A 27329-nucleotide genomic window follows, 5' to 3' on the forward strand; every position below is an offset into this window, starting at 1 on the left:
CACTAGTTTGTCCTTTCTTTCTTTCTTTCTTTCTTTCTTTCTTTCTTTCTTTCTTTCTTTCTTTCTTTCTTTAAGATAGGATCTTGCTATGTGGTTCAGGCTGGCCTTGAACTCACTATGTAGTCCAGGCTGGCCTCAAACTCTCAGGAACCCTCCTGCCTCAGCCTCCTGAGTGCTGAGATTATGGGCTTCACCACCAGGCCCAGACCGGTTGTTGATTTCTATAACAATGAGCTGGAGTCATCATCAAGAAAGGTCATCAAAGTGGGGCATAGTGGTTCACATCTGTAATCCCAGCACTTGGGAGGCTGAGGCAGGAGGATCATTGTGAGTTCAAGACCAGCCTGGGCTGCAATGTGAGCTCAAGGCCAGCCTGAACTGCATAGGGAGATCCTGCCTCAAAAAGACAGAAAAAAGAGACTGTCATCAATGCCAAAGTCATGCCCTGAAACAATGTATCATATTGTTACACAGGATCCCAGTCTCACTGAGTTGAAGGATGAAACTGTGGCGGGATGCGGCAAGTTGCAGATGGAGAAGTTGTTTGGGAAAGCAAAGACAAAGGAAAAGCTCCCGCCGAAGGGGAGGAGGGGGTGCGTGACTGGGTCGCTGAGGAAGGTTCCTTGTCCAGGTGTTCTTATGGGTACGCCGGGTGTGGGATCCTGCTCAGCACCTGGGAGGACCCACCCCAAGTGACCCTGGAGGCTTAAACTGAGCAGTGAGGGTCTGGGAGCTTCCTGATACAGAATTCAGAATCCAGTTGCTCAGCGGTTCTGAACTCCTCAAAAAGCAGCCCAGGGAGCGGTTGTACGCTCGGAGCCTTTTGTTCCACGTGTGTAATTCCTGGGCTGCCGATATCCTAACTGCTTTCAATACCAAAAGAGTTCTTCATTTTTTCACGTAAGACTCAATATGGGGGCCGGGAGTGGTAGCGCACGCCTCTAATCCCAGTGCTCGGAGGCTGAGACAGGAGGATCACCATGAGTTTGAGGCCAGCCTGAGCTATGTAGTGAGTTCAAGGCCAGTTTGAACTGCATAGCGAGATTCTGTCTCACAAAACAAAACAAAACAAAATAAAGCAAAATAAAAGATTTAACCTGGGGGTGTTAGCACACTGCTGTCTCCTCGTTTCGCAGTCCTGGTAGAACTCAGCAGTGCTTTGTCCGCACACGTGGCCAACTAAGGATTAAGTAAGTGAATATCATTGTTCCCATAGTGAAGTGGTTTCTACATTTTCCTATATATTAAATCACCTGAAGGGCTCCTTTAAAAACCCCACTGCCAGAGGAATTTTCTTAAATATATTATTTGAACTTTTACTTTCTTTTTCTTGTTGTCCCAATATGTGGTAAAAATAACCCTTGGAGGAGGGGTGCCGCAGTTGCATGTTTGTAAGCTCAGCTGAGGCTGAGGCAGGAGGGTTGCAAGTTTGAAGTGCGTGGAACTGGTGCATGCAGGTAACACACCTTGTTTTTTGCCCCCTTCCCTTCAAGTCCCTCCCTGTCCCCTCCAATTCTTGTTCCCCTTCAGTCTGTAAAAGCTCCAAGTAATGGTCAACTGAGAAGGTTAGAAGCTTAACTAAATTTAGCTAAATCAGCAATTCCCCACCACAGGGGGAGAAGACCCACCCTAGGGCAGCTCATAGCCTGGGTGTTATAAAGGAGAAATGAGGGATTCTGTTCTTAGGAGGAGCTCCAGCCTTTGCCTTCAGCTTGGGCATCATCTCCTGGCTCTTAGGGCAGACTCTTCACTTCCGTCAGCTCCTTCGGCTCCTGATACGGACCCCCACGGGACTCTGCGTCGAGCTCCAGCCCTTGGACTGCACTCTTCGGTCTCCAGCGTGCAGACACCCTCTGCACGCTTCCTCGCCATCTCTGCAGCTGACCACCGTAAGCCAATCTTGTCATTTCTTATACATTTGTAGATCTTGGTTAAAGCTGTTTCTCTAGTAAAACATTGGCTGATACACTCTATTCCTGTTTTTTCTTCAATTGTCTTTTTTCAGTACCTTTTCCTTCCTTTACTCACCTTTTGATCCCTTTCCCATTTGGAGAAATGTTTCCTGACCTCCTACTATCTTTTTTTTGGTGCTGGGAATCAAACTCAGGGCTTCACACTTGCCAGGCAGGCGCTGCACTACTGAGCTATATCTCCGGCCCCTGTTATCTATCTTTTATTTTGTTCTTTATTTATGTTTTGGGTTTCTCATCTAAGAGGAACCATGTGATCTTTAAACTTGCGTGTCTGATTCATTTCACTCAATATTATGGTTGTGAGGTGCATCCATTTACCCAGAAATGCCTCAAATTTATCCTTCTTTGTGGCAGAGCGGTACACTCCGTTGTGCATAAATCCTACATTTTCTTTATCCATTCAGTGTTTATCACCCAATGTTGATAGGTGGCTTCCAAGGTTTAGGTATTATAAATTGTGCTGCTATAAGCAAGTGTGGTGATGCACGCCTGTACTCCCAGCACTTGGAGGCCACGGTAGGAGGATGGCCATGTGCTTGAGGCCAACCTGGACTCCACAGTGAGTTCAAGGCCAGCCTGGACTACATAGTGAGACCCTGCGTCAAAAACCAGCAAAACAAAAACAAAAACAAAAAACAAAAAACAAAAAACAAAAAAAACACCCCAGCAAAATAAGAACATAAGAAGGGTGGGAGGAAAAGAAGAGATAAAAGTTCTTCCCTATTTAGAATTGTGCTTCTATTCTGCTTTTACCTCAAAGAACAGTTTAACTAGGTATAAAATTGAGTCCTACTTTCTTTCCCTGAGGACTCTGAATTCTTTGAGGAGATTTTTTTTTACCTAACTGCTAAACCAGGGTAATGGAGAAATCTGAGACACAACTCCTGTGACTTTGGGAATGCTAACCAGTCTTTTTTCCTCATCTCTGACATTCTTTAACCCTTTGCTAGGGTAGGTTCATGTTGTTTGGTTCATGGTAGAGTCAAAATACCTTTTATCTGGAGAAATACTTTTTCCTTGATTTGTATCTTAAATTACTTATGATAGTCCCTTTGGGTGCCAGCAGAGGGTTCATATCTGCAAGGAAACAAATTATGCACGTGTTGGATCGTGTTTATCTTCCACAGTCATATTTTCACTACAATCCTTTTTATTTGTTTGTTTGTGTCTTTTTGAGACAGGGTCTGACCTTGAACTCACTTTGTAGCCCAGGCTGGTCTCAGCCTCCCTAGTGCTGGGATTATAGGCCTGTGCCACCATGCCTGGCTACTACAATCCTTTTAAACTCTTGCTTTAGTTGTATATAATTGTGCTGATTTTTCTCCATCTTCTGACTTATGTCTCCTATGAGGGCTTTCGTAATATATATTTAATCGACATTTATTTTAGACATTTTTTCCTTTCTACCTGAGCTCTGCAAACTCACCTTTCATTTCCTTCTGTTGTCTGCCAGTGTATTTTACAATCTTTCATTATCATCTTATTTTATATATGCAACAAGTTCAGGAAGGTTTCTAAAAATTATTATGCTTTTCTCGTTGAGACAGGGTCTCACTTTGTAATGTAGGCTGGCCTTGAGCTCACTGTGTAGCTCAGGCTAAGCTCAAAGTTGCAGTGATCCTCCTGCTTCAGCCTCCCAAGTCCTGGAATTATAGGTAAATGCAATCACTCCCAGCTAAAATTATTATTCTTTCATGGAGGGTATATTTGCTCCTTTCTCCTCTTCTGTCATATTTTTCTAGTGTGTGTATTTAATTTACCATATATTTTCCATATTCTTTATTGTCCTCCCCCCACCTAGATAGTATTTTCATATAGATGTGATGCTGGTTCCTTTTCCTTTTTGTTTTTTGTTTTGTTTTGTTTTGTTCTGTTTTGTTTTGGTACTGGGAATCGAACTCAGGACCTTGCGCTTGCTAGGCAGGTGCTTGTGCTACTGAACTCCTTTTCCTTTTAAATCACTTTAGAATGAATAGGTGTGGCAATTGGGATGGAGTGTCAGTTTGATTGGCTTTGGGATCTACCCGGGGGATTGGGTGTAAGGTCCGCAGAGGGAACAGGTACCCGGGCACAGCAACAGAGAGGAGAGAGGAATTTTATTGGAATGGGAGTGACGGAGGGATAGGACCCGCACGGGCGAGGAGCTAGCTTTATATACGCGTAGGTGGAGGGCGGAACCCGTTAGAAGTGGCCGAAACTATTAGAGGGCGTGGTCTTCGTCTTTGTTTGAGGGGCCAGGACGTTTCTGGGAGGGGCTGACATTTGTGGACTCGGTTAGAAATTAGGTTACAGCGGTCTTGTCCGATGCAAATTAGATCACAGATGTCTGTAGGGGAGGCGCGGTTGGCTTTCATTTCGTCACAGGGGTTAGGACCGAGTGGACCCTAACGTTCCCCTCTTCTTGTCTCTATGGGCAGAGGGGCGTGGATCTCTCAAGCTGCTTCCTGCTGAGTGGGGGTGTTGTCCTGGGGTAGCTTGGGGAATTCCAAGGTTGTCAACAGGCCCTCGTGCCAGGCCTCGTTAGTAGGAATAGTTCTCTGGTGGTGCTGGACCGGGCGACCTGTTGGATAAAACGCCTTAGAAGTTGGATAATGCAGGGTCCTAAAAGGAGAACTAGAAAAATCAGGAGGAGGGCACCGGCCAGCCGGAGGAGGCTGGGGGTCATCCTCCCAAGCAGGACCAAAAGGAGCCTGAGAGACTGGGAGGGCTGTGGTTGGCCCCTCTGCTCTCTGCTGCTGTGCCTGGTACCTGCTCCCTCCGCTCACCTTGCAGCCCTCTTCTGCTCAGCTTCCAGATTGCCCTGTACTAAGCACCCTTGCTGGGCCATGCCCTTCTGCCTTAGTACTTCTGCTTTGGAGACCGCTGACCATGGTCTGACTCTCCTTGAAAAACATGAACCAGGGCGGGGGATGTAGCTCAGTGGCTACATCTTCCTTCAAGTTTCTGGCGTCAGGTGTCGTGCCCGCAAAGGGAAGGTCGGCTAAGACAGAAAATGGGCACAGGAGCAATGGGAACATTACTGTGACTGAATCTGACCACGTGGTTCTGAAGCCTGTGGAACCGGTTTGTGGGAGGAATCTGGAAAAGTTTGGAGATGCAAGTCAGAGAAGCCCCAAACGCCGCTGGAAGCAAAGTGCCGGAATTATAGGCAAGGAATTGACGTTCTTCCTTTGGCATGAGTACTGCTGGGGGAGGTTAGCCAAATTTATAGTGAGAATTGGGGGTCAAAAGCAGAACAGAAAAGTGTGAAAAATGGAAATTTTGGCCCAGCGGGAACCACGTGTCAAGTTGGGCCCAAAGAGATGTGGCTGCTTAAAAGACAGGTGCTGTTAAAAAGTAGCCAGGTACTTGGTACAGGGAAAAGAAAAAAAGGAGTCTCGAGCAACCAGGAAGACTATGAATGTCTCAGAGTCAAAGGTGCAAAAGGGTAGACGTCTAACTGAACAGAGAGTCCTTGCAGCTCCTGCTGAAGGAGGCCTTCACAGGGAACTGGCTCCCAGGCTTCATCTCACTGTGTGCAGCTACCCGGAGGCCACGGCAGCCCTGGCTCAAGGGGGAGTCGCAGCCGTGGTCTGTTCCCACTCCTGTTCGCAGCAGACATTGGCGTCGTGCACTTGAAGTTGGTTTTGCCTGGCATGCAGGATGCAAGCGGTGTGGGTACAGGGAGTCTCCCACCCAGACTTGAAAGGAAGGCATGGACGGCTAGGCAAGGAGTCCTGAGAACGCATGAGGTTGTGAGAAAGAAACTGAAGCTGCAGTGGAGAACCCGGCAAGTCAGATGTGCCAGGAGCGTGGGACGCCTGCCAAGGGAAGTTGCGGTCAGTAGGTGGAGCCAGCCCAAGAGAATGTGCCAGCTGCCGTGGCAAAGCCACAAGGGTGTGGGTGTCCACGCACTTCGGAACTGACATCTCACCACTCTGTGCCCTGGATTCAAGACATGGAGCCACGCGACTTAATGTTCGCCCTCTTGGGTTTCAGTCTTGCTGGGTTTGGCTGTTTTCTACTGTTCGATTCCCCCTTTTTGGGACGGGAGTGTGCCGCTGTACCTTGGGATCATGTAACTTGCTGTTCCTTCTTATACCAGTTCACAGATAAGCATTTGCCTTGAGTCTCAGAGAAGATTTTGGCTTGGATTTCTGAAAAATGCAGGAATTGCTGAGACTTTGGGGGAAGGAGTTTATTGTATGTAGGTTGTACTCAGGATGGTTATCTTGTGTTCAGTGGAATTATTAAGTTATTGTATTTACTTGGAAATTAAGTATGATTTAAGGAGAAATGTTTGATTGTGAAGTTGACAAGGGATGGGATTTAGGAGTTAGGGAGGTATGACAACCTGACTGGCTACGGGATTGGTGAAACATGCTTGTGTGTGTCTGGGTAGATCATGGAGGCGGGGATTTGAGTTTAGATCTGGCCCCTTGACTTTTCCTCTCTGGTGCTCTTCCCCTGTTCTGTTTCCCATCTCCATGAACTAAACATCTTTTTTTTTTTTTTTTGGCTTTTTTCTGGTACCGGGAATCGAACTCACAACCTTGTGCTTGCCAGGCAGGCACTGTGCCACTGAGCTAAATCCCCAGCCCCTGAACTAAACATCTTTGTTCACCACGTCTTTCCACCATGGTGTTTCTGCCTTGGAGTCAGCTGGCCATGGACTGAACCCACTCAAACATGAGCCAGATTAGAACTCTCCTTTAGATGTGCGTGTCAGGTGCTGTATCTGCCTAATGCGATAGGCTTCTAGGGACACATCGTTTATGTAAGAGAGCTGGGAGGAAGGGTCCACTTTCATGTTCCAGGCTACTGGAAATTTTCCTTAGGACAGAGAAGTATAGCCTGTAAGTGACTAACATTTATCAGTGAAGAAGTGTCTTTTGTCGTCATGCTAAATGTTCTGTACTATAAATTTTACTATTCCAAAAATGAATGTGATTATAATTCCCCCCCTTTTTTTTTCTTCTGGTACTGGGAATCGAACTCATGACATCGCACTTGCCAGGCAGGCACTGTGCCACTGAGCTAAATCCCCAGCCCTTATAATCCCTTTTTATAGGTTCACTGACCTTTTTTCTGTCTTTTTTTGTCAGGGTTTCACTATGCAATTCAGGCTGGCCTTGAGCTCACTTTGAAGCCCAGGCTGATCTCAAACTTGGAATGATCCTCCTGCCTCAGCCTCCCAAGTGCTGAGATTACAAGCATGCGCCACCATGCCTGGCTTTATCAATGACTTTTGTTTGAATCATTAAAATTGTGAAGTTTAACTAACATCCAAAAAGTATGTAAAACTTCAGTGTATAATTTCCTCACAGAACTGGAGAAAGCAATCCTCAAATTCATACGGAACCACAGGAGACCTGGAACAACAAAATCTGTCCTGGCTGATGAGAGTAGAGCAGGAGGCACCACAATCCTGGACTTCAAGTTACATTACAAAGTGACACTGATACAAAACAGCACTGTACTGGAACAACAGCAGACATGTGGATCATGGAACAGAATATAGGGCGCAGAAGAAAACCCAGGCACATTCAGCCATCTAATCTTTGACTATATGCCCAAAAACATATGCAAACATATGCTGGAGGAAAGATTGCCTCCTTAGCAAACAGATTTGGGAAGACTGGCTCTACACATGCGTAACACTGAATGTAGACTCGTATCTCTCACCATGTACTAAACTGAAAGCAAAATGGATAAAAGTATGAGTATTAAGATAGAAACACTTAATCTTTTGGGAGATAAAATAGATAAAATCCTTGAAGACATAGACATAAATGAGGACTTCTGAACAGAGCCCCACAAATAATACCAAAAATCCACAGTGGGATTATATCAAATTAAAAAGTTTCTGTACAGCAAACAACCAAGAGAGTGAACAACCTACAGAATGGGAAAAGAATTTTGCCAGCTACACTTCAGACAGAGAAATAATATCTAGAATATAGAAAGAAGTCAAAAGCAATTAGATCTCCTAAAATAAAAAACCCAATTTAAAAAATGAATAGACACTTTTCAGAAGAAGAAATACACATGGCCAGTAATACATGAAAAGAATTTTACCATATCGGGACATGGGTGACATGAAAATTAAAACAACGTTGAACTGGGTGTGGTGACACACGCTTATCAGGCAGGAGCACCACCACAAGTTCGAGACCAGCCTGGGCTACATAGTGAGTTCAAATCCAGGCTGAACTACATAGTGAGACCCTGTCTCAAAAAACCAGCAATAACAAAAAACAAACAGTGAGATTCCATCTCCTCCAGAAAGAACGGCTATCATCAGAAATCAAATAGTAATGAACGGTGGTGAGGCTGCTGGGGAACGGGAACCCTCCTACGTTACTGGAGGGAATGTGATGGGGCAAAGAACGTAAACTACATACTGGGGGGAATGTTCAATCACTATGAAAATCAGCATGGAGATTACTCAATGTTAAAAATGTAAATTCCACTCAGCCCAGCTATTCCCCCTCTAGGTACTTTCCCAAAAGAGTTAGAGACAAAATATTATAGTGATACATGCACACCCATGTTCATAGTAATTCAGTTTGTAGTAACTAAATCCTGGAGGCAGCTTAAATGCCCATCAGCAGATGAAATGATAAAGAAAATGTATTTACACACAATGGAGTACTCTGCCATAAAGAAGATGAACTTAAGTCATTTGTAGGAAAATAGATACACCTCAAGACCATAATATTAAGTGAAATAAATCAGACACACAAGCTTAAATATCACATGGTTTCTCTTATATCAGAAACCTGAAATATAAATTAAAGAACTAAATAAAGGATGGCTAATAGGAAACAAAGGGATAGATGTTTTGCAAAGGACAAGGGGCAAGAGATAGAGGAGGAAGCAAGGGAAGTAGGAAAGAATAAAAATAATTAAGATATGTAATGTACATGTGCTAACTCCACACAGTGACTCTTATACACTGTAAGCATTACTAATAAAATATGAAGAAAGAAAAGAAGAAAGAAAGAAAGAAAGAAAGAAAGAAAGAAAGAAAGAAAGAAAGAAAAAGAAAGGAAGGAAGGAAGGAAAGAAGAAAGAAAGAAAGGAAGGAAAGCAAGCTCAGGGAGAAAGTGTTTGTCCTGCACACTACATATTTTTATTATGAAGGTATATTTAGTAAGCTGGTATGGAATTGTGCAATAGTAAACAAAGTAGCCAATGAAATCTTGGAAACAGACGTACACGTAGGCATGGGATATGATAAAGATGAAGTGCTAGAAAAGGAGAAAGGAGAAACTGTTCAGTGAACGTAACAGAAAGAAACCGCATCCCTACCTCATACCATACCAGAAACGCTACTCCATTTGACTCTCACTTTACTGTCAAAAACAGGGTTGTGGGCTGAGCATGGCAGCACAGGTCTGTAATCCTGGCACTTAGGAGTCTGAGGCAGGAGGATTGCCATGAGTTAGGGGATACCCTGGGCTGCATAGTGAGTTCAAGGCCAGCCTGAACTATATAGCGAGACCCTGTCTCAAAAAAACCAAAAGGGGGGGGGGAAGCCTTCCAGAATTGTTTCAAAAACTCACAAAAATTGCCTGTAATCCCAGCACTCGGGAGGCTGAGGCAGGAGGATCACTGAGAGTTCAAGGCCAGCCTGGACTACATAGTGACTTCAAGGCCAGTCTGAACCATATAGCAAAAACAAGGAAAGACATTCACAAGAATGATGAAATAGGGCCGGGGATACAGTTCTATGGCACAAGTGCCTGCCTGGCAAGTGCGAGGCCCTGAGTTTGATTCTTGATGCCAAAAAAAGAAAAAAGTGATGATGAAATAAATGTATTTAAAGTGAGGGGAAGCATTTTGAGGGGGATTAATAGAATGTACCTTTCTTTTGCTATAACATTATATTGACACATTCACCACGTTTTGCTCACCCCTCGTACATTATGCTTTAGCTCTCAAATATGCTCCAGAGGTTTCACATGTTTAGAGGCGGGGCTTTGGAAGATAATTAATCACAAAGGCCCTAATTTCATCCCTGAGTTGATCCATGGATTAGATCATAACTTGATGGCATTACTGAGAGATAGTGGGAACAGGAGGTGTTCGCTGAAGACAGCGCATCGTATAAGCACGGCCTTGGTCCTGTACCTTGCCCCTGTCCTCTTTCTCCCTGCTTCCCGGCTGCCATGGGGTGAACAGCTTGTCACGCCCTTTGCCAGGCTGTACCTGCCTTGCCACCAGCCTAAAAGCAGTGGAGCTGCCAGCCATGGACTGAGGCCTCTGAAACCGTAAGCCAAAATAAGTATTTCCTCTTTGAAGTTTTCTTTTTCAGCTCTTTGGTCACAGCGGAAAAAAAGCTGACGCACTGTATTACAATTGAGTATTTGTTCAACAGCATTATTAATCATAGAAACCCAAATACACACTGCAGGGAGAGCCTGGCGTGGGGACACACGCCGGCTGCCCCGGCCACTCAGGAGGCTGAGGCAGAGTCCAGAGCTTGAGGCCAGCACGGGCATCACAGCAAGCCTCAGCGCGTTAGTGGACAGGTGTGTCTGAGTAAGAAACGCCCAACTGAATGGACCAGCCAAGCTCTGTGCGTAGCTGAATGGATTTAGTGAAGACCAAAGACCCAGCCTGGGCACCAGCGGCACCAGCCCGTAGGTTTGTAGCCCGAATGCAACACAAGGAGGGAAGGAGACGGCGTCTCCTGTTAGTTCCTCTGAGCTGCCGTTGCCTCGGGACAGCTCTCTCCAGGCTCCTAGCACAGCCTTCTCACCCTTCGGCTCCGGCTGGGACTGGGCGCTAGGCTCCAGGCCCTTTGCGTGTGACCGGATCGTCTGGATTCCAGCCTCCAGACAGCCCTTCTGCATTCTTCCATACCTCTCCCTGCAGGCAGCCATTGTAAGCCCACCTTGTAAACATGTATTTACACATACGTACAGTATTATTATATAGAATATGTATTATTGTCTAAATTTTATTATTGTATAAAATCTACTGCTCTAGTGAACTCAGACTGTACAAATTTTGGTACTAGAAGTGGCTCTAGAGAAACAGAATTGTAAACATGAAATTCTTTAATGGCTTTAGTGGCTCCTGGCTTTCTAATTTGATGAGACCATTGTGTCTCTTTCTGATAATGTGTGGCACATTGATCCCTATGGTGTGGGATCCATTGTTTGACATTATAAGCAAGGCAGGCATGAAAACTTAGCATGTCTCCTGATAGCTGGTCTGCAGCTGTTGATCGGCAAATGCCTTCTCCGTACCTACCCATACGGCCCATTTGATCCATTAGATCATCCTAATTTACCGCTGATGAGATGCAGGAACTTAGTGACTCCATACATGATACTTCTGACTATTTTTGGCAGAGTGGGCAATGGAGGGATGCTGGCTGGTTGCTCCTCATATCTCTGAAGAAGCTAGTAAAAGAAAATAATGAGCTCAGAGCAGGCATAAGAATCTAGACTTCTGTTTGTGTTTCTTTTTCGGTAATGGGAATCAAACTCAGGACCTTGCGATTGCCAGGCAGGCGCTTGTGCCGCTGAGCTATATCCCCAGCCCATTCTGTTTGTGAAGACAAATTAATAAAGGAAAATAAGGAGCTCAAATTCAAATCCCCTGCTCCAGACATGTGTAAAAAAATCTAAATTTTCTCAGTCCTGCTGGAGAATCTGCTCGCCTTTAGCCACAGGGCTAAGATTGCAGAAACCTAAATGTGGCCCTCGCGATTCCGTGGGCTGAAATACAGAGCTTGAAGGGCATCTGAAGTAAAGGTTCAGGCTCTAATTGGATCCCATCAATTGGAATGATGTTGGGAGGATCCTGATGAGGCTGGGACGTTAGACTCTAATGAGATTATTTTGCCCAAGGAAAACATTTCCCCCCCATACACGCAGTGGTGGAGGCATCCCCACGCCCGCCCCTTGACGTTGGCCTTTCCTGGCATACCTGAGGAAACGAATCCTGTGCTGTGCAAGCAGGATAATGCTGACTGTCCTCAGGACCCACCCTCACCACTCACTTTTGCCCCTAGGCCTATAAATAGGCCTAAATTGCTACAGGCTCCTAATGGCACAGTGCATAGTTTGACCCCTGAGGTGGTCCACTATTCTCCCAAAGAACTTCTTGAGTTTTCTCTCATAAGCAGAGGCATGAGACAAAAAAAAAAAAAAAAAGCTAGGCGTGGTGGCGCATGCTGCCTGTGATCCCAGCACTCGGGAGGCTGAGGCAGGAGGATCACTGTGAGTTTGAGACCAGCCTGGGCTACAAAGTGAGCTCAAGGCCAGCCTGAACTGCACAGGGACACCCTGTCTCAAAAAAAAAAAAAAAAAAAAAAACGCAGAGGCATGATGAACAAGTGTAGGAATGGATTTTAAGGGTGTGGGGATAACGGGCAAAAACATACACCTGGGTCAGGGTGAGTTTGCCAATGTGGATCCATTAAGTGGAGATTCTGAATTTAATGTTGCAGCTCATGGAGTTTAAAAGGGTGTTAATCATTTATTTGACTGGTTGGCAGAAGTATGGATCGAAAGATGGCCTCGTGAGTGAGTTGGAGATGCCTGATACTCCTTGGTGTACTGTTTTGTTTTGTTTTGTTTTGTTTTTTCTCGGTACCGGGGATCAAACTCATGACCTTGCGCTTGCCAGGCAGGCACTTATGCCACTGAGCTATATCCCCAGCCCTTGTTGGTGTACTGTTGATGAGGGGATGCCAAGGCTCAGGGACATGGGAGCTCTGAGCTGGATCTGTCATGGTAAGCCTGACCCTCCACACTGGGGTGATCCAGAACATGTACTGTCCAGTAACACCCTGAGAAACAGATTCGTGAGGGGCGCCTCCGCATTCCTGGAGAGCCTTTGCCCTGCTCTCTATGCCAGACCGTTAAGTGGGGACCGCAGTCACTGAGATGGGACACTTAAGGGGAATGGGTTTCATTGGATCCCCTAGTGGCTGGGGTCCAGTGGCCGAAGATAGGGTGCATGTACTTAGCCTAATGGACAGCACAAGTAGAGCAATGCTCAGAATGGTCTGACACGTATAAACCTGCAGCACAGCAACAAATCCTCCATGATGAATGTGATAATAATGCATCCCTAAACTGCACCGATACACTTAATTAATAAAAAGAAAGAAAAATCAAACAAAGCCTGGTTTTCATTGCCAGCTGTGTTGGCACACACCTGTGATCCCAGCACTCGGAGGCTGAGGCAGGATTGCTACAAGTTTGAGGCCAGCCCGGGCTACGTGGTGAGTTCAAGGACAGCCTGAACTACATAGCGCCACCCTCAATAAAAGTGTCTAAGAAGACACAACAAAACAAAAAAAGAGTAGGGCCCTATGGAAGTCGGCTGATCAATGGAGTTTTAGCAAAGTTCTGACTCACGGTACGTCCTGTAGATCCCTGAATCCATCTTGTAGCTATGTCCCTGTTTCAGATGCATGATTCGGATAGGTACACACTTGGTACCTCCCCTAACCTGTAGTGTGAAGGTGATTATAGTTGGAAAGACCAAATGTAAGCCATCACATCTGCCTTTTTCCTGGTAAAATAGTTAACCAAAGACATCGCATCTCTGGAGGGATTGCAGAGATCAGTGCCACTGCGAGGGACCTGACGGATGCAGGGGTGGGAGTCCCCACCACATCCCCGTTTAATTCTCCTTTTTTGGCCTGTGTAGAAGACGGATGGGTCTTGGAGAACGACGTTGGGTTACCATTAACTGAATCAAGTGGTGACCCCAGGTGCAGCTGCGGTACCAGATGTGGGGTCCTTGCTTGAGCAGTTTAGCACATTTCCTGGTACCGGTGTGCAGCTGTGGATTTGTGATTGTCTTCTCCATACGGGTCCAGACAGCCCCTCAGAAGCAATTTGCTGGCAAAGCCAGCAGTACGCCTTCGCTGTCCCACCCAGGGTTATGGTAACTCTCCAGCTCTGGGTCGCACTTAGTCTGCAGGGATCCCGATCCCCTTTTCTCCCACAAGGCCCGTGACATTCACGGTGTTATGCTGATTGGGCCAAATGAGGAGGCAGCAACCGCTCTGGAGTTATCTGTAAAGCATTAATGAGCCAGAGGATGGAAAACAAAGCCGACTAAAATTCAAGGTCTCTCTATCCCAGTGAAATCTCCAGTCCAGTGGTGAGGGGCACGCAGAGGTAACCCTTCTAAGGTAAAAGGTAAGTTATCGCATCTGGCTCCCCCTACAAGCAAAAAGAGGCGCGGTGTCTGGTGAGCCCACTTGGATTTTAGAAGCAACACCTTCCTCACCTAGGTGTCTTGCTCTGGCCCACTTACCGAGTGACTCACAAAGCCACTAGATCTGAGTGGGGCCCACAACAAGGGAAGGCTCCGCAACAGGCCTGGGCTGCCATGCAGGTCGCTCTGCCGCTGGGGCTGTGTGACCCAGCAGGTGCAATGGTCCCTGAGGGGTCAGTGGCAGGCACAGATGCTGTTTGGAGTCTCTGGCAGCTTCCACAGGCGGAGGCCTTTGGATCTTGGAGCAAGGCTCTGCCATCATCTGCAGACAGCTACTCTTCCACTGAAAAACAGCGCTGTGCCTGCTACTGGGCCCTAGTGGAAACTGAACACCTGACTGTGGGACACCAGGGCCCCCTGCGACCCGAGCTGCCTGTCATGAGCTGCGTATTGTCTGATCCTCTGAGTTGTAAAGTTGGATGTGCACAGCAACGCTCTATCATTAAATGGAACTTGTATATTCACGATCAAGCCGCAGCAGGTCCAGAGGGTACAAGTTACAGGAAAGCACTGCCCAGATGCCCGCAGCTCCCACGCCTGCTACACCGCCTTCTGTCTCCCAGCGTGCACCTGTGGCCTCATGGTGTGTGCCATGTGATCAGCTGTCAGGAAGAGAAGGCCAGGGCCTGGTCTATGGATGGTTCATTACATTACGCAGGCACCACCCACAAGTGGACAGCTGCAGCATTACAGCTCCTTCCAGAGACATCCCTGAAGGACAGTAGTGAGGGAAAATCTTCCCAGTGGGTAGAACTTTGGGTAGTGCACTTGGTAGTATATTTTGCCTGGAAGAAAAGATGGCCAGATGTGGGACTGTATCCTGATTTGTGGGTGTAGCCAGTGGTCAGGAAGAAATATGAGTGGAGCGTTGGTGACAAAGATGTTTAGAGAAGGAGTGTTGGGTAGACCTGCGCATATGAGCAAGGACATGAAGATATTTATACCCCATACTCTGATAATCAAGTGGACAAGATGGCCCATGCTGTAGGTGGCAGCCAACCTCTTTCTTCAGCCTCTGCTGTCACTGCCCAGTGGGTTTATAAACAAAGTGGCCACGGCCGCAGGGATGGAGGTTATGCATGGGCTCAGCAACATGGCCACGGCCACTGCCGAATGCCCGACATGCCAGCAGCACAGGCCAGCACTGAGTTCCTGATACGGCACCATTCCCGGGGGTGAGTAGTCCGCAACCTGGTGGCAGGTTGACAATACTGGACCACTTGCATCATGGAAGGGAAGGCGCAGCGCTTTGTCCTTACTGCATAGACCCGTGTTCTGCGTATGGGTCTGCCTTCCTTGTTTGTGACCCCCAGACCCTCTTGGGATTGGCATACAAGGAAGAACAACTCATCACAACTCTGCCTCCTGGACTGAAGTTGCACAATCAGTAATAACAAAAGCATCAAGCACAGTCTAGAAAATGACAAACTGTGATAACTGTTATTGTGCCACCTTTAACCAGAGGTGCAAGATTTTATAGTTATATAACAAAATCTAAAACAAATCAGAAAATTGTATACAGTAAATATCCCCGCCATAGAGTGATTTTAGCCTCAGGAAAGAAAATTTAAAAGGGATAAGAGAAAAAACTACAGAAATAAGAGAAGGAGATTAGAAGCAAGGCTGACAGATAAAGGAAGGTCACCCAAGCTTTGGGAAACTGGTGCAGAGGACAGGAGGGAAAGAAGGAAAAAACAAATAAGAACAAAACATAGTGACCAGGAAGGAGAGATTGAAAAGAGCTAAGGAGGGTGATACACTTCCGGGTCACACCCCATGACCTGCCTCTCCTGACAAGGTCCACGTCCTAGCAGCACACTCACTCACAGGGTTCCCACGATCCCATCAGCCTCTGCTAAGGAGTGCTCCCTGCCACCCTGTGCCAGGATCAAACCCAGGTCTTTGTGCATGCGAGGCAAGTGGCCTAGCACAGAGCCAGAATCCAAGTGAAGGACATTGCTACTTTCTGGGTTTTTTTGTTTTTTGTTTTTTGTTTTTGTTTTTTTGTCCTTTTGAGACAGGGTCTCCCTGTGCAGTTCAGGCTGGACTTGAGTTCACTTTGTAGCCCAGGTTGGTCTCAAACTCGCAACGATCCTCCTGCCTCAGCCTCCTGTGCGCCACCACGCCAGGCTACACTTTCTGTTTTTTTGAGACAGGATCTCTCTGTTTAATCCAGTCTGGTTTCAAACTCATGATCCTGCTTCAGCCTACCAAGTGCTGGGCTGGGATTACAGGTGTGTGTTATGGTTTATGTCTGTGTGTCCCCCCAAAGCCTCCTGCGGCCCTGGGGCAGGCTATTAGAGTTTGAATATGGGTGTGAGAGCTGCACCCGCCCTGGAGTGGGTAGTTTGCATATGTAAGGGACAGGAAAAGAGTGCTTGGGGCATTCCTCCCCCGATTCCACCCCGGTGTAAGTGAGTTGTTGCTTAGCTGTGGCTGCCGCCCTGAGATGCAGCTCTCTGCCACGTGCCACTCTGCCTTATAATCTACCAAGTACGGATTGAAACTTCCATGAACTGTAAGCGAAATAAACCTTACTTCCTTAATTTTGGGCGTCAGGTATTTTGTCCCAGCAGCGAGAAAAAAGTAACCAAGACAGTGTGTTTACCAATATACCTGCTTAATCTACTTTTTAATAGAGTAGAATATGGACTTCTATACTGTTAGAGAAAGTAAAAATGAAAAAATCATCTTGGAGACAAAGTATGACTAGCTGAATGCCACATGGAAATGCCATTGCTCAGACTAAATATGCTGTGTGTGCGGTTTTACTCCTTAGGAGAGAGCCCCCACAAATGAAAAACCATTGATGTTAAAGTAGCCGGGCGTGGTGGCGCACGCCTGTAATCCCAGCACTCAGGAGGATCCTTGCAAGTTCAAGACCAACCTGGGCTACAAAGTGAGCTCAAGGCCAGCCTGAACTGAATAGCGAGACCCTGTCTCAAAAAAGAACAACAACAACAAAAAAATTTAAAGTAACCCTGAGGGCCAGGAATGATGGTAGTTGCCTATAAACCCAGCTACTCAGGAGGGTGGAGCGAGATAGCAAGTTCCAGGCCAGTCTGAGCAAGTTAATGAGACCTTGTCTCACAATTAAAAAACAAAAAGGGCTACGGGTATAGCTCAGGGGTCAATGCTTGCCAAGCACGCGTAAAGCTCCAGGTTCAATTTCTGGTACCGCACAATAAACAAACAAATAATCTGAGAAGAAAAGATGATCCAGAGGACTAGAGGGGTAGCTCAGTGATAGGACATGTGCCTAGCATGTGTGAAGCCCTGGTTATGGTCCCCAGCACCACAAAAACAAACGCATGAACAAAATGAACCCGGAAGAAATCTACCTTCCGGATATTGACTTAAAAACAAACAGATGAGTCATGTGTGGTGTTACACCTGTAATCTCAGCACTCTGAGAGGCTGAGGCAGGAGAATTGCAAGTCTGAGCCAAGCCTGGGCAACTTAGTGAGATATTGCCTCAAAACAGAAGAGAAAAGGGCTGGAGAGGTAGCTCTGTGCAGAGGCAGGCCTTAGGTCTCCGGTACAGAAAAACAAAAAAACATGAATGTGAAATATTCATATAGAAACTAATTTTCCTTTTAAGGTTCACATTCTACCCTTTGAGACTGAATTCTGCCCTGGGCATGGTGGTACACACCTGTAATCCCAGCACTGGGGAGGCTGAGGCAGTGAGTTTGAGGCCAGCCTGGGCTAAACAGTGAGTTCAAGGTCAGTCTGAACTACAGAGCAAGACCCTGTGTCAAAACACAACAAAAGCAAAACAAAAAAAGAATGAATTCTACATAGAGTTGAACACAAAAGTGAAGTAAGAATGCTTTATAGTTTAGAGGTCATGTATGATACATGAATCATATCTCTGTATACACGAACTTTACTCATAAAGTACTATCATTAGTGTATTTTGTCTTTCTGCCTAACTCATTATCATCTTCCAAATAGAATCAAAATTTGCTTATCATATGTGAGAACTTGAGCTCAATCTCTAGCACCAGAACAAACAAGAAATTAAAAAGAAATCAAACTCCTTAGCATGATCTGATCTCTGCAGGCTCAGCATCATTTCTTTCCTCTCTCTCTCTCTCTCTCGCTCTCGCTCTCTCGCTCTCTCGCTCTCTCGCTCTCTCGCTCTCTCGCTCTCTCGCTCTGTCTCTGTCTCTGTCTCCCTCTAGTCTTTTTGAGACAGAGTCTCACTATGTAGCCCAGGCTGGCTTCAAACAGTCGGAGACCCTCCTGTCTCAGCCTCCTCAGTGCTGGGATTATAAGCGCCACCACGGCTGGTTCTCTGAATTTTGCACATGTTGTTCTTTCATGCTTAGAAAACTCCATCCTTCCTTTCATTCTCGGATGAGTTCTCAGCAGCAGGAGCTCTGTTAGGAATTCTTTCGCGGACCCTAGCTTCGCCCAGCGTCCCCCATGGAACTTGCTCTGTGGTAGTACTGAGCGCCCAACTTCCTCTCCCCACACAGCGATGGCGGAGCCGGAAGCCGTGGTGGCAGCCTCTTGATTCAGCAGCTTCCTGAGTGCAAACAGAACCGAGCAGGAGGAAGCAGCGCGGGCCGAGGCTGCGGGGCAGGAGCTGAGCACCGCTCACCCGCGGTAAGGCGCGCCGAGGGCAAGGTCCGGGCCGGGTGCAGCGAGGGAGGCCGAGAGGCGAGGAGGGAGGAGTCGGGAGGGCACGAGAGGCGAGCCAGGGAGCCTGCGGGGCAGGGCTGCCAGGGCCGGCGCGGTGTGGCCCGCCTTCCTTGCCTCGCCGGGTCCTCCATCCCAACCACTCAGGCCGGGGGCGCCGTCCCTAGGCCGCGGCCGCTGTGAGCCACGGGTCGTGGACTGAGGCCCATACCCTGTTACAGGCCGTTCTCAAAAACCTCACAGGGACACTTTGCAGGAAACTTTCCCTCACCCCTCTGAAAAGGATGCGCTTTGCACCGAATCGCACAGCATATTTTGGGTATGTCTCCGTGCTTTTCAGTGCTTACCTGGTATTGTACGTGTTCGGGAGTGGCCTATTTGTCCACCCTGAGTCTACTCTGGGAGAAAGATCCCGGTGTGAATCATGCTGGAAGAACCCCGGGACTTCATGTGCAGTACAGCAACCACAGATCCTGCGTGCGTGCGTGCGTGCGTGCGTGCGTGCGTGTGTGTTATGTGTGTGCGCGGAGAGCTAGCCCTTGGGCAGCTGCTGCGAATGGGTCATATTTCTCCGCTTCTGATTTATTTTCGTCTTTTTTTTTTTTTGCTAATGGGGACGCTGACTTAGAAAAAACAAGCTTATGTAAAATCCAAAAGTCTAATCCAGAAGTTGTCAAAGAAAAATAGCAAAGGAAATAAATATATAATAATCCATTAAAGTTAGTCTAAAAACAAATCTGTATTCTTCTGTGCAACACAGGTTTTTGCTTCAGCGGTCACGGTTGCTTGCTGTGTAGCTTTGATTTGTTGTATGTTTTGGAATTTGAAATTAGAGATCAGTGTACAACTTCTATCCTGACCCTCTGATTAAATTGTGATTCATTATAACTAAGATGGAATGGGCTTTTCAAAAAATCATCTAAGTTTGCTGGGTAGGTGCACACGCCTGTAATCCCAGCACTCGGGAGGCTGAGGCAGGAGTATCCTTGCGAGTTTGAGGCCAGCCTGGGCTACAAAGTGAGCTCAAGGCCAGCCTGAACTGCATAGTGAGACCTTGTCTCAAAAAGACAAAAAAAAAGAAAAAAAATCACTAAGTTTGCCAGAGTGAGCATTCCCATATGTCAATGATTATCTGTTTACATTTATTTTAGGATTAACAAAAAGTGTCTATTGAAATATGTATTTAAAAGTCTATTGCTGAGCTATCCAATACCATAACCACTAGCTACATATTACTGTTGAGTTGTTCTTGAATTGTAGCTGTTCTGGATTGAGATGTATTACAAGTGTAAGAAGTACACGCTGAGTTTTGAAGTTTTAGTTAAAAATATAGACTATATAAAAATACAGCCCTTTGTTATTAGGGCTAACTTCATATGTTTCTCTTTAGAAAATGTAAATTAATTTTGTCATTTGCATTACATTTCTGTAGGATAGCACTGGATTGTTATATGGTATAATTTATTTACCTTCACTATAGAAACATTGCCAGGAAGTTGTGGGAAAAATCCACTGTAATAATGAGACAAATTATTGATGATCTACTATGCTATAGGCATTGAGACTTTACACAACCTATTTCCCTTGCCCTAAGTGTTCTTAGATAGGTATCATTCTTATTTTATGACAAGTAGGCTAGAACTCTAACAGGTTAAAGAAAATTGCACACAGGTCCAGACAGCTTGCAAAACAAAACCACATCTGCCTGGCCCTAGAGACCTTCTCTTTTCACTAGGGAACATTGCCTGTGCACACTTTCCTTCTCAGAGACTGGCCCTGTATGCTACAGAGACCCTAATGCCAGTCATGATTGCAAGGACTCACCAGACTACTATTTCAAAATAAAATTGCCTTTGATTTTTTACTTGAATGAAAATAACACGTAAGTTCCTGCCAAATTATCAGGAAAAAATTTCCCTGGTTCCTCTTCCCCATATAGTCATACATGGACAACCATTGTCTATTGTTTATTAATGCCTGAGAATTGATTAATTTCTCTTTGTGGCTTGATAATACCATGGGGACTCATGCACTCTTTCTTTTGTTGTTTTTTTTTCTGGTACTGGGAATTGAACTCACGACCTTGCGCTTGCCAGGCAGGCGCTGTGCCGCTGAGCTAAATCCCCAGCCTGACTCATGCACTCTCGAGGGTGGTGGCCACCTCACAGCTGGTCTAGAGAAGAGCTGATTCGATGACAGTGGCTGCGTTCCCTTTTCTCTCCTTCCTCTCCCCACTTCCTTCCCTCCCTCTCTTGCTTCCTTTTCTGGTACTGGGGCTTGAATGCAGGGCCTCTGTACTGAGTTACATCCCCAGCCCTTTTTTATTTTTTCTTTTAAGACAAGGTCTTGCTATGTCAGTAAGCTGCCCAGGTTTGGGCCCCAACTTGCAATCCACCTGCATCTGTATTCGTTTGCTATCGCTGTGTAACAAATTAATCAGTCTTCTGGTCTGCAGCAGCACACATTTATTAGTTACAGTCTCTGTGGGCCGGAAGTCCAGCATGGAGTGGCCAGGTGTCCAGCCCACAGTATCACAGGCTGAAAGCAAGCTGTTCGCAAGTCCAAGGTTCCACGTGGAGGCTCTGGAGGAAAGAGCGGCTTCCACGGTCCTCCTTCTGGCGGAATTCCGTTCCTTGTGGATGTAGGACTTGGATCCCTGTTCCTTTTTGGGCTGTCAGCCAGGGCCACGCGCTGCTCCTCCGGGCTGTCCGAATTCTTTGCGGTGTGCCCCGCCCCCACCTCCAAGCCAGCCCGTGTAAATCGAATCCTTTCGTGCTTCTGATCTGACTTCTCTCTCTGCCACTCGCAGGAGAAACACTGCACTTTTAAGGGTTCAGATCTCTCGACCAAGCCCACCCAGCTAAGGTTGTTGTATCTGGAGACTGAAGCAAGGACTGCAGGGGAAGAGGGTGATACATCTGTGGGAGTCTGCCCACCACAGTCCCAGGATTCTCTAGGCTAGGCATGTGTGCTACCACAGTAGCCGAGATAGGGAGCAAGGTGCCGGAGCCCTCCCAGCTACTTAAGTTATTACTATTATTTTTTCCACACTGTGGATTGAACCCACAGCCTCTGGACCTTTTTGAGATGGGGTCTTGCTAAGTCAGTAAGCTACCCAGACTGGGCTTGAACTTGTGATCCTCCTGCCTCAGCCTTCTTTTTTTTTTTGTCTTTTTGAGACAGGGTCTCGCTATGCAGTTCAGGCTGGCCTTGAGCTCACTTTGTAGGCCAGGCTGGTCTCGAACTCACAACGATCCTCCTGCCTCAGCCTCCCTAGTGCTGGGATTACAGGCGTGAGCCACCATGCCCGGCTCCCATCCTTCTAAGAGTGGGATTTCAACATGTGCCAACATGGCTGGTTCCAGCTCTGTAGCTAGCAGCAGGGGCAAAAGCACTACCTGAAGGACTGGGAATATAGCTCAGTGGCATCGTGCCTGCCTGGCAAGCACGAGGTCCCAAGTTTGATTCCCGGTACCGGAAAAAAAAAAAAGTTACCAATCACAAAAGCACTAGCTGAGTCACTCAGACGCGGTGAACCCTTGCTGATGGAATATGCTGTTTTGGCATCTTCTCCTCCTTCCAACTTTACCCCTAATTTTTACTCAGTATGGGGGCAACACATAGACCTCTGTGCCAGGAGGCCGTGGAGAGGTTTCTGTCCTTCCTGTGATAAGGGCACCAGTTTCCAGGGCCTTGAGGGCCACCGCGTGCTCTGTGGCGGGCGTCCTGACGGTGCCTGCTGCCAGGCTTCCTGGCCGGCCCTGGAGGTGCTTCTGCTGGTCCCTCCGGGCCAGGGAGCCGCGAGCGCGCTGGAGACTGCTGCCTGGTGCTGAGAAGGCCGGGCCGGCACAGGCCCTGCGGTTGGTTTCCTGCCCCTTCCCACTCTAGGGCCCGTCCCTACGCGCAGCTCCAAGCCCGCTGCGGTTCTCGCGCCTCCTGGGAACGCACCTTTGAGGCGCCAGGGTCTGAGCCTCTGCTCGCGGAGCTTTGTGTTTGCTTAGGAGCCACGGCGCCTCTGTCTTTATTGCCGTAATTGCCTGCCTGTTAGGGTTCTTTTCGCTGACTCATACTTTCAACTTGAACAAATACAGAAAAGCAGCATTTTTACTATCATAGGAGGAAAAATCTGCACTACTTGCCTCGTATGTGGTAACTGTGAAAAGAAAGACAGAAAAAAGGAAAAGAAATGTATGTTCTCTGGTGGTCTCTAGCCTGAGACAGCAGATCCTCCAAAGGGTCCCTCCTCTTCCATGTCTTTCTCCAGAGGCAAAATTTAGTGCATTTCTGTTTTTTTTTTTTTTTTTTTTTGGTTTTTCTCCGGTACTGGGAACCGAACTCACGACCTTGCCCTTGCCAGGCAGGCGCTTTGCCGCTGAGCTAAATCCCCAGCCCCTAGTGCATTTCTTACAGTTTTCTTTTCTTCTTCTTTTTTTTATTTATTTTTTTTTTCTTTTTTTGAGCTGCGAGACAGCAGTGCAGCTAGATTATGGGCCGTGTGTCGAAGCTGTATATACCTTCATCTGCCCTCTTAATCCTGTCCCCTCACGAAGCAAGTCAAAGTCACTTCCCACAAGCCCTGGGCATGTGCTGTGCAGAGATTAGAAGACACCTCCTCCATCTGAATAGCTGACCACCTTCTTCCCGAGGCCCACCTGGAATTCCTCTCCCTCTGAGAAGACTCTTTTGGACCCGTTGAGACCCCAGAGATCTCTTGATGGCGTTCACGAGGCTACTGTGTCTTATTAGTCAACTACTGCTGTGTGACATTTTGTTCAAGACAAAGGCCTTGCTTTGTAGGGAGCTTGCCCACAGCAGTTGGTTTGCTACCTGGCGGACCGAGGACATTCAGTGAATATTTGTGGTTTGATGAACGGCAAGGTCAGCTCTAGGTAGAGGCAGAAGGCAGTGTTTGGCCTTGGTCCGCATCCGATGTCTTGGCTACTCCGGTCACAGGAAAGGCCTTCTCCCTAATTTCCATGTGCTTCCGGATGTTCCCAGTCTCCTCAGATCGGAGTGCGGGCCATGTTTCTCATCCCGTCTACTAATTAGCTGAGATATTTGATGTTTGCCTCCAGGCTCTATACTGTCTTATATATTTTTTTCCTATCTGCAAAAGCACCCAAGTCAGACCATGTGACGTCTCCACGGCTTTACACAGAACTTACGGCTTCCTACCCGCGTGCCAGGCAGTTTGTGCAGTTAGGAGTGACCGTAGCATTTATCACAGAAACCTGAACAACATCGAGCAGAAAAGGAGGCGCGAAGAACGGCTAAGCCAGGACTAGCAGTGCCTTCGCGATCCAGGAAGCACGGTCATGTGATTTACAAAGTAGTTCTGCATGAAACGTTTGCCCCGTGTCGCTCACCTGTGAGGATGTTTTAGCTCTGGCCTTGTTTTCCTTCACTTCCTTTTTTGTCTAGCATGGCGTCTGGCACATTGTGGTGATAGAAAAAAATGTTAGTGCCCCTTTAAAAATGTTCATTTAATTGAACACTGTAGTTCTGGCTGTAGAACTCAAACCAGCTGGGCCCCTTTATGAGGCGTTTTCTCAGTATTCCTACAAATATAGGGCCATGAGCTTAATTATATACTTGTGTGGAGGTAATAGCTGGCATTTACGCACTAGCACTTAGCCTGAGCCAGCCCCAGGGCTAAGAACTTGAGTTTTCCCCTGGTTTCTCAAAAGAGCCCTGGAGGTAGGGAACACTGTTAGTCCTATTAGGAGGAAGGAAGGTTAAGGAGAGCTCTGCTCAGAGTCAACTAGCTAATTGTGCAGCAGAGGTTGGATATGAATTCTGGATTGACTCCATATACCATCTCTAAATGCGGGAGAATGGCTGATACCAAGTTTTGGCAAGGAGGCTTTTTTTTTTTTTTTTTTGGTCTGTTTGAGACAGGGTCTCACTACGTTCTTCAGGCTGGCCTTGAACTCACTTTGTAGATCAGGCTAACCTGGGAAGGACTTTTTAACAAATATATTAATAGCATACTTTTAGAAAAAAAATCTATTTGAATTTTTTTAAAGGAAAATTTATTTAAATAAGTAAAAAATTGCAGAGTCAGACCAGTGTAGCAGCTACGTGAATTTTTTTTCTCCATGAGTTCTTTTTCCCCCCCATGAACTGGTAAGTAATGATTAGCAGTTGGGTAGAACAACATGTTGCTTCCTATTGTCTGAGCTGTGAAAGCTTTCGCTTGTTATGGATTAGGGTGCATAACAGTTTCTTTTATACTGCAACAGTTGATTCTACTTATCAGCATTTTCGATGTATACTATGTGTATAAATTATGAACAGTGTCTATTTTCCACCCTTGTCCCTTGGAATAAGATTTTATTTTGTAACAACTGTAGGACGTGCAGAGACATCGTAGTATTGACTCTAGAAAAACTTTTATTTAAAATAATTATTAATTTTTAATTAAAACTACATTTTGACATTGAACAGCATAATTTTATTAAAAGCTCAATTGTAAGGCAAAATCTGTAGCTTTAAATTGTTTTATTTATTTTTATTTTTTTAAATTTTTTTGTTACTGGGACTCAAAACTCAGGACCTCACACTTGCCAGGCAGCTGCTGCACCGCTGAGCTAAATCCTTGGCCCCGCTGAGCTAAATCCCTGGCCCCTTTAAATTGTTTTAAATCGTTAGGGATAAATTAAATATGTAAGGAGATCATGTTACAGATATAACACTGAGCAAATAATTATGCACATATACCCATACAAATGCTACTGTAGGATTGAATGGAATTGTGTCCTTAATTGACTTTATACTGACAAGAGTGTCAGCAGAATAGCTATAGCAACTGAAATTAGGTCATTGCTATTCAATCCTATATTATGGGCTTTTTATGAACAAAAATCTAAAAATTTGGTCACATAATGAATTTTATCATTTGTGGATAAATGGCAGGAAATGGTAAGACGTTTGTGTTTTTTTTTTTTTTACTGAGAATCAAACTCAGGACCTTGCACTTGCCCGGCAAGCACTTGTGCTGCTGAGCTATACTCCAGGCCTTGGTAACACATTTGAACAATGTTATCATATTTATAATTCAGAGGAAGGAATACAAGACCATATATCAAGTTAAGCAATTTTTTTTTTTTTTTTGGTCAGAGGAAATTTTTAGAAACAATATGCCTTTGAGCATCAAATCAATAAATTCCTACCCTTATCATATTATTCCTATTCAGTGAAATAAGATAAGATATCACTGGTCAAAAAATTGCATTAAATGTCACATAAATGGTTATCACTGAACTTAGGGTTACTGGAAAATCAAAGTGGTTTTGGGTTTTTTTTTTTGGTCTTTTTGAGGCAGGGTCTGGCTGTGCAGTTCAGGCTGGCCTTGAGCTCACTTTGTAGCCCAGGCTGGTCTTGAACTCGCAACCATCCTCCTGCCTCAGCCTCCCGAGTGCTGGGTTACAGGCGTGTGCCACCACTCCCGGCTCAAAGTGTTTATATGATGTAGGTTAGATTCTTATGATTAGCTGGTAGATACTGGAACCAAGAGAAAATTTTAAATTAAAATCACGGCCTACAGGGCATGGTGGCGCATGCCTGTAATCCCAGCATTTGGGAGGCTGAGGCAGGAGGATCATTGTGAGTTCTAGACCAGCCTGCACTACAAAGTGAGCTCAAGGCCAGCCTGAACTGCATAGTGAAACCCTGTCTCAAAAATGCAATAAAATAAAATAAAATAAAATAAAAATGGCCATTTTAAAATTTTTTGCTTTATACTTTTTATTATTTCAGGGAAAGTTTTATATTTTTCACTTTTTCTAGGCACTTGGAATGTCTCAGTTGAACAGAACACATAAAAATCCTAACTTCTTTCGGGAAAGCCAGACACTGAAAGATGGGCATAGGGAATAAACACATTGTAAAGATTGGTGCAATGCGTTTACTGTCGGGGGTATAAAAGAGTAAGCGCCAGGTAGGAGGTTTGCTCGCGGGAGCGGGAGGTTTAGACTAGGCGTCAGCGCAGTGCGGTGTAGACTACGCGTCAGAGCTAAGGAGGTCTGCACGAGGACTGAAGGCACGGAGATGGACATCCAGGGAGCAGTGTTCCAAGCCCTAAGCAGCAGCGTATCTGGAATATTCAAGCATCAACGAGCAGTCAGCGACTAACCCTGATTCTCAGAGGGAAGAGGCAAATCCAGGGGCTCCGGGGGCCACCGCAGACCTCAGCGCTGACCGTGAGTGACGCAGGGAGCCCCGTGGGCTCCGATGGGGGGACCCGAGCACGCCCTCCCCCGGGCGGGGCTCCTGCGGTCGTCCTGACCACGCACGGGCTGACTCTAGCTTAGTTCGGCCAGCACGCTCTCGGGGCAGCCCGGAGACCAAGTGGGCACGGAGGCCTCGGATCGCCTTCTTCCGGCGCCCCCCACCGCCGTAGCCCCTGTCCCGCCAGGCCACGCGCGGACCCGCATCCCACCGCGGTCCTCCGAGGCGGGGCCTGCGCCTGCGCCG

The 27329-nt window shown here is 46.5% G+C and overlaps 1 protein-coding gene and 1 long non-coding RNA gene across 4 annotated transcripts in view; one reads left to right on the forward strand and one right to left on the reverse strand.

Annotated features, from left to right (window-relative positions):
• Positions 1-1044: 1044 nt before the first annotated feature.
• LOC106147338 lies at positions 1045-24975 on the reverse strand. Of its 2 annotated transcripts, none has more exons than XR_001232182.1 (4): positions 24221-24975; positions 11217-11368; positions 2965-3050; positions 1045-1179 (listed from the first exon to the last, which is right to left on the reverse strand). It is a non-coding gene; the product is annotated as an uncharacterized LOC106147338 (long non-coding RNA). The 2 variants fall into 2 exon arrangements; XR_001232181.1 differs by lacking the exon at positions 24221-24975 and adding an exon at positions 19202-19821.
• Cdc42se2 (CDC42 small effector 2) overlaps positions 18714-27329 on the forward strand; it is a 101675-nt gene continuing 93059 nt past the window's right edge. Inside the window, exon 1 of one of the 2 annotated variants that reach the window (XM_005376069.2) lies at positions 18714-18821. The gene's annotated coding sequence lies outside the window, so the exon portion shown is untranslated. The remainder of the gene's footprint in view (positions 18822-27329) is intronic. The other variant, XM_005376071.2, reaches the window with a different exon arrangement.

Source organism: Chinchilla lanigera, unplaced genomic scaffold (assembly GCF_000276665.1).
Source record: "Chinchilla lanigera isolate Chin_1 unplaced genomic scaffold, ChiLan1.0 scaffold00007, whole genome shotgun sequence".
Taxonomy (NCBI): domain Eukaryota; kingdom Metazoa; phylum Chordata; class Mammalia; order Rodentia; family Chinchillidae; genus Chinchilla; species Chinchilla lanigera.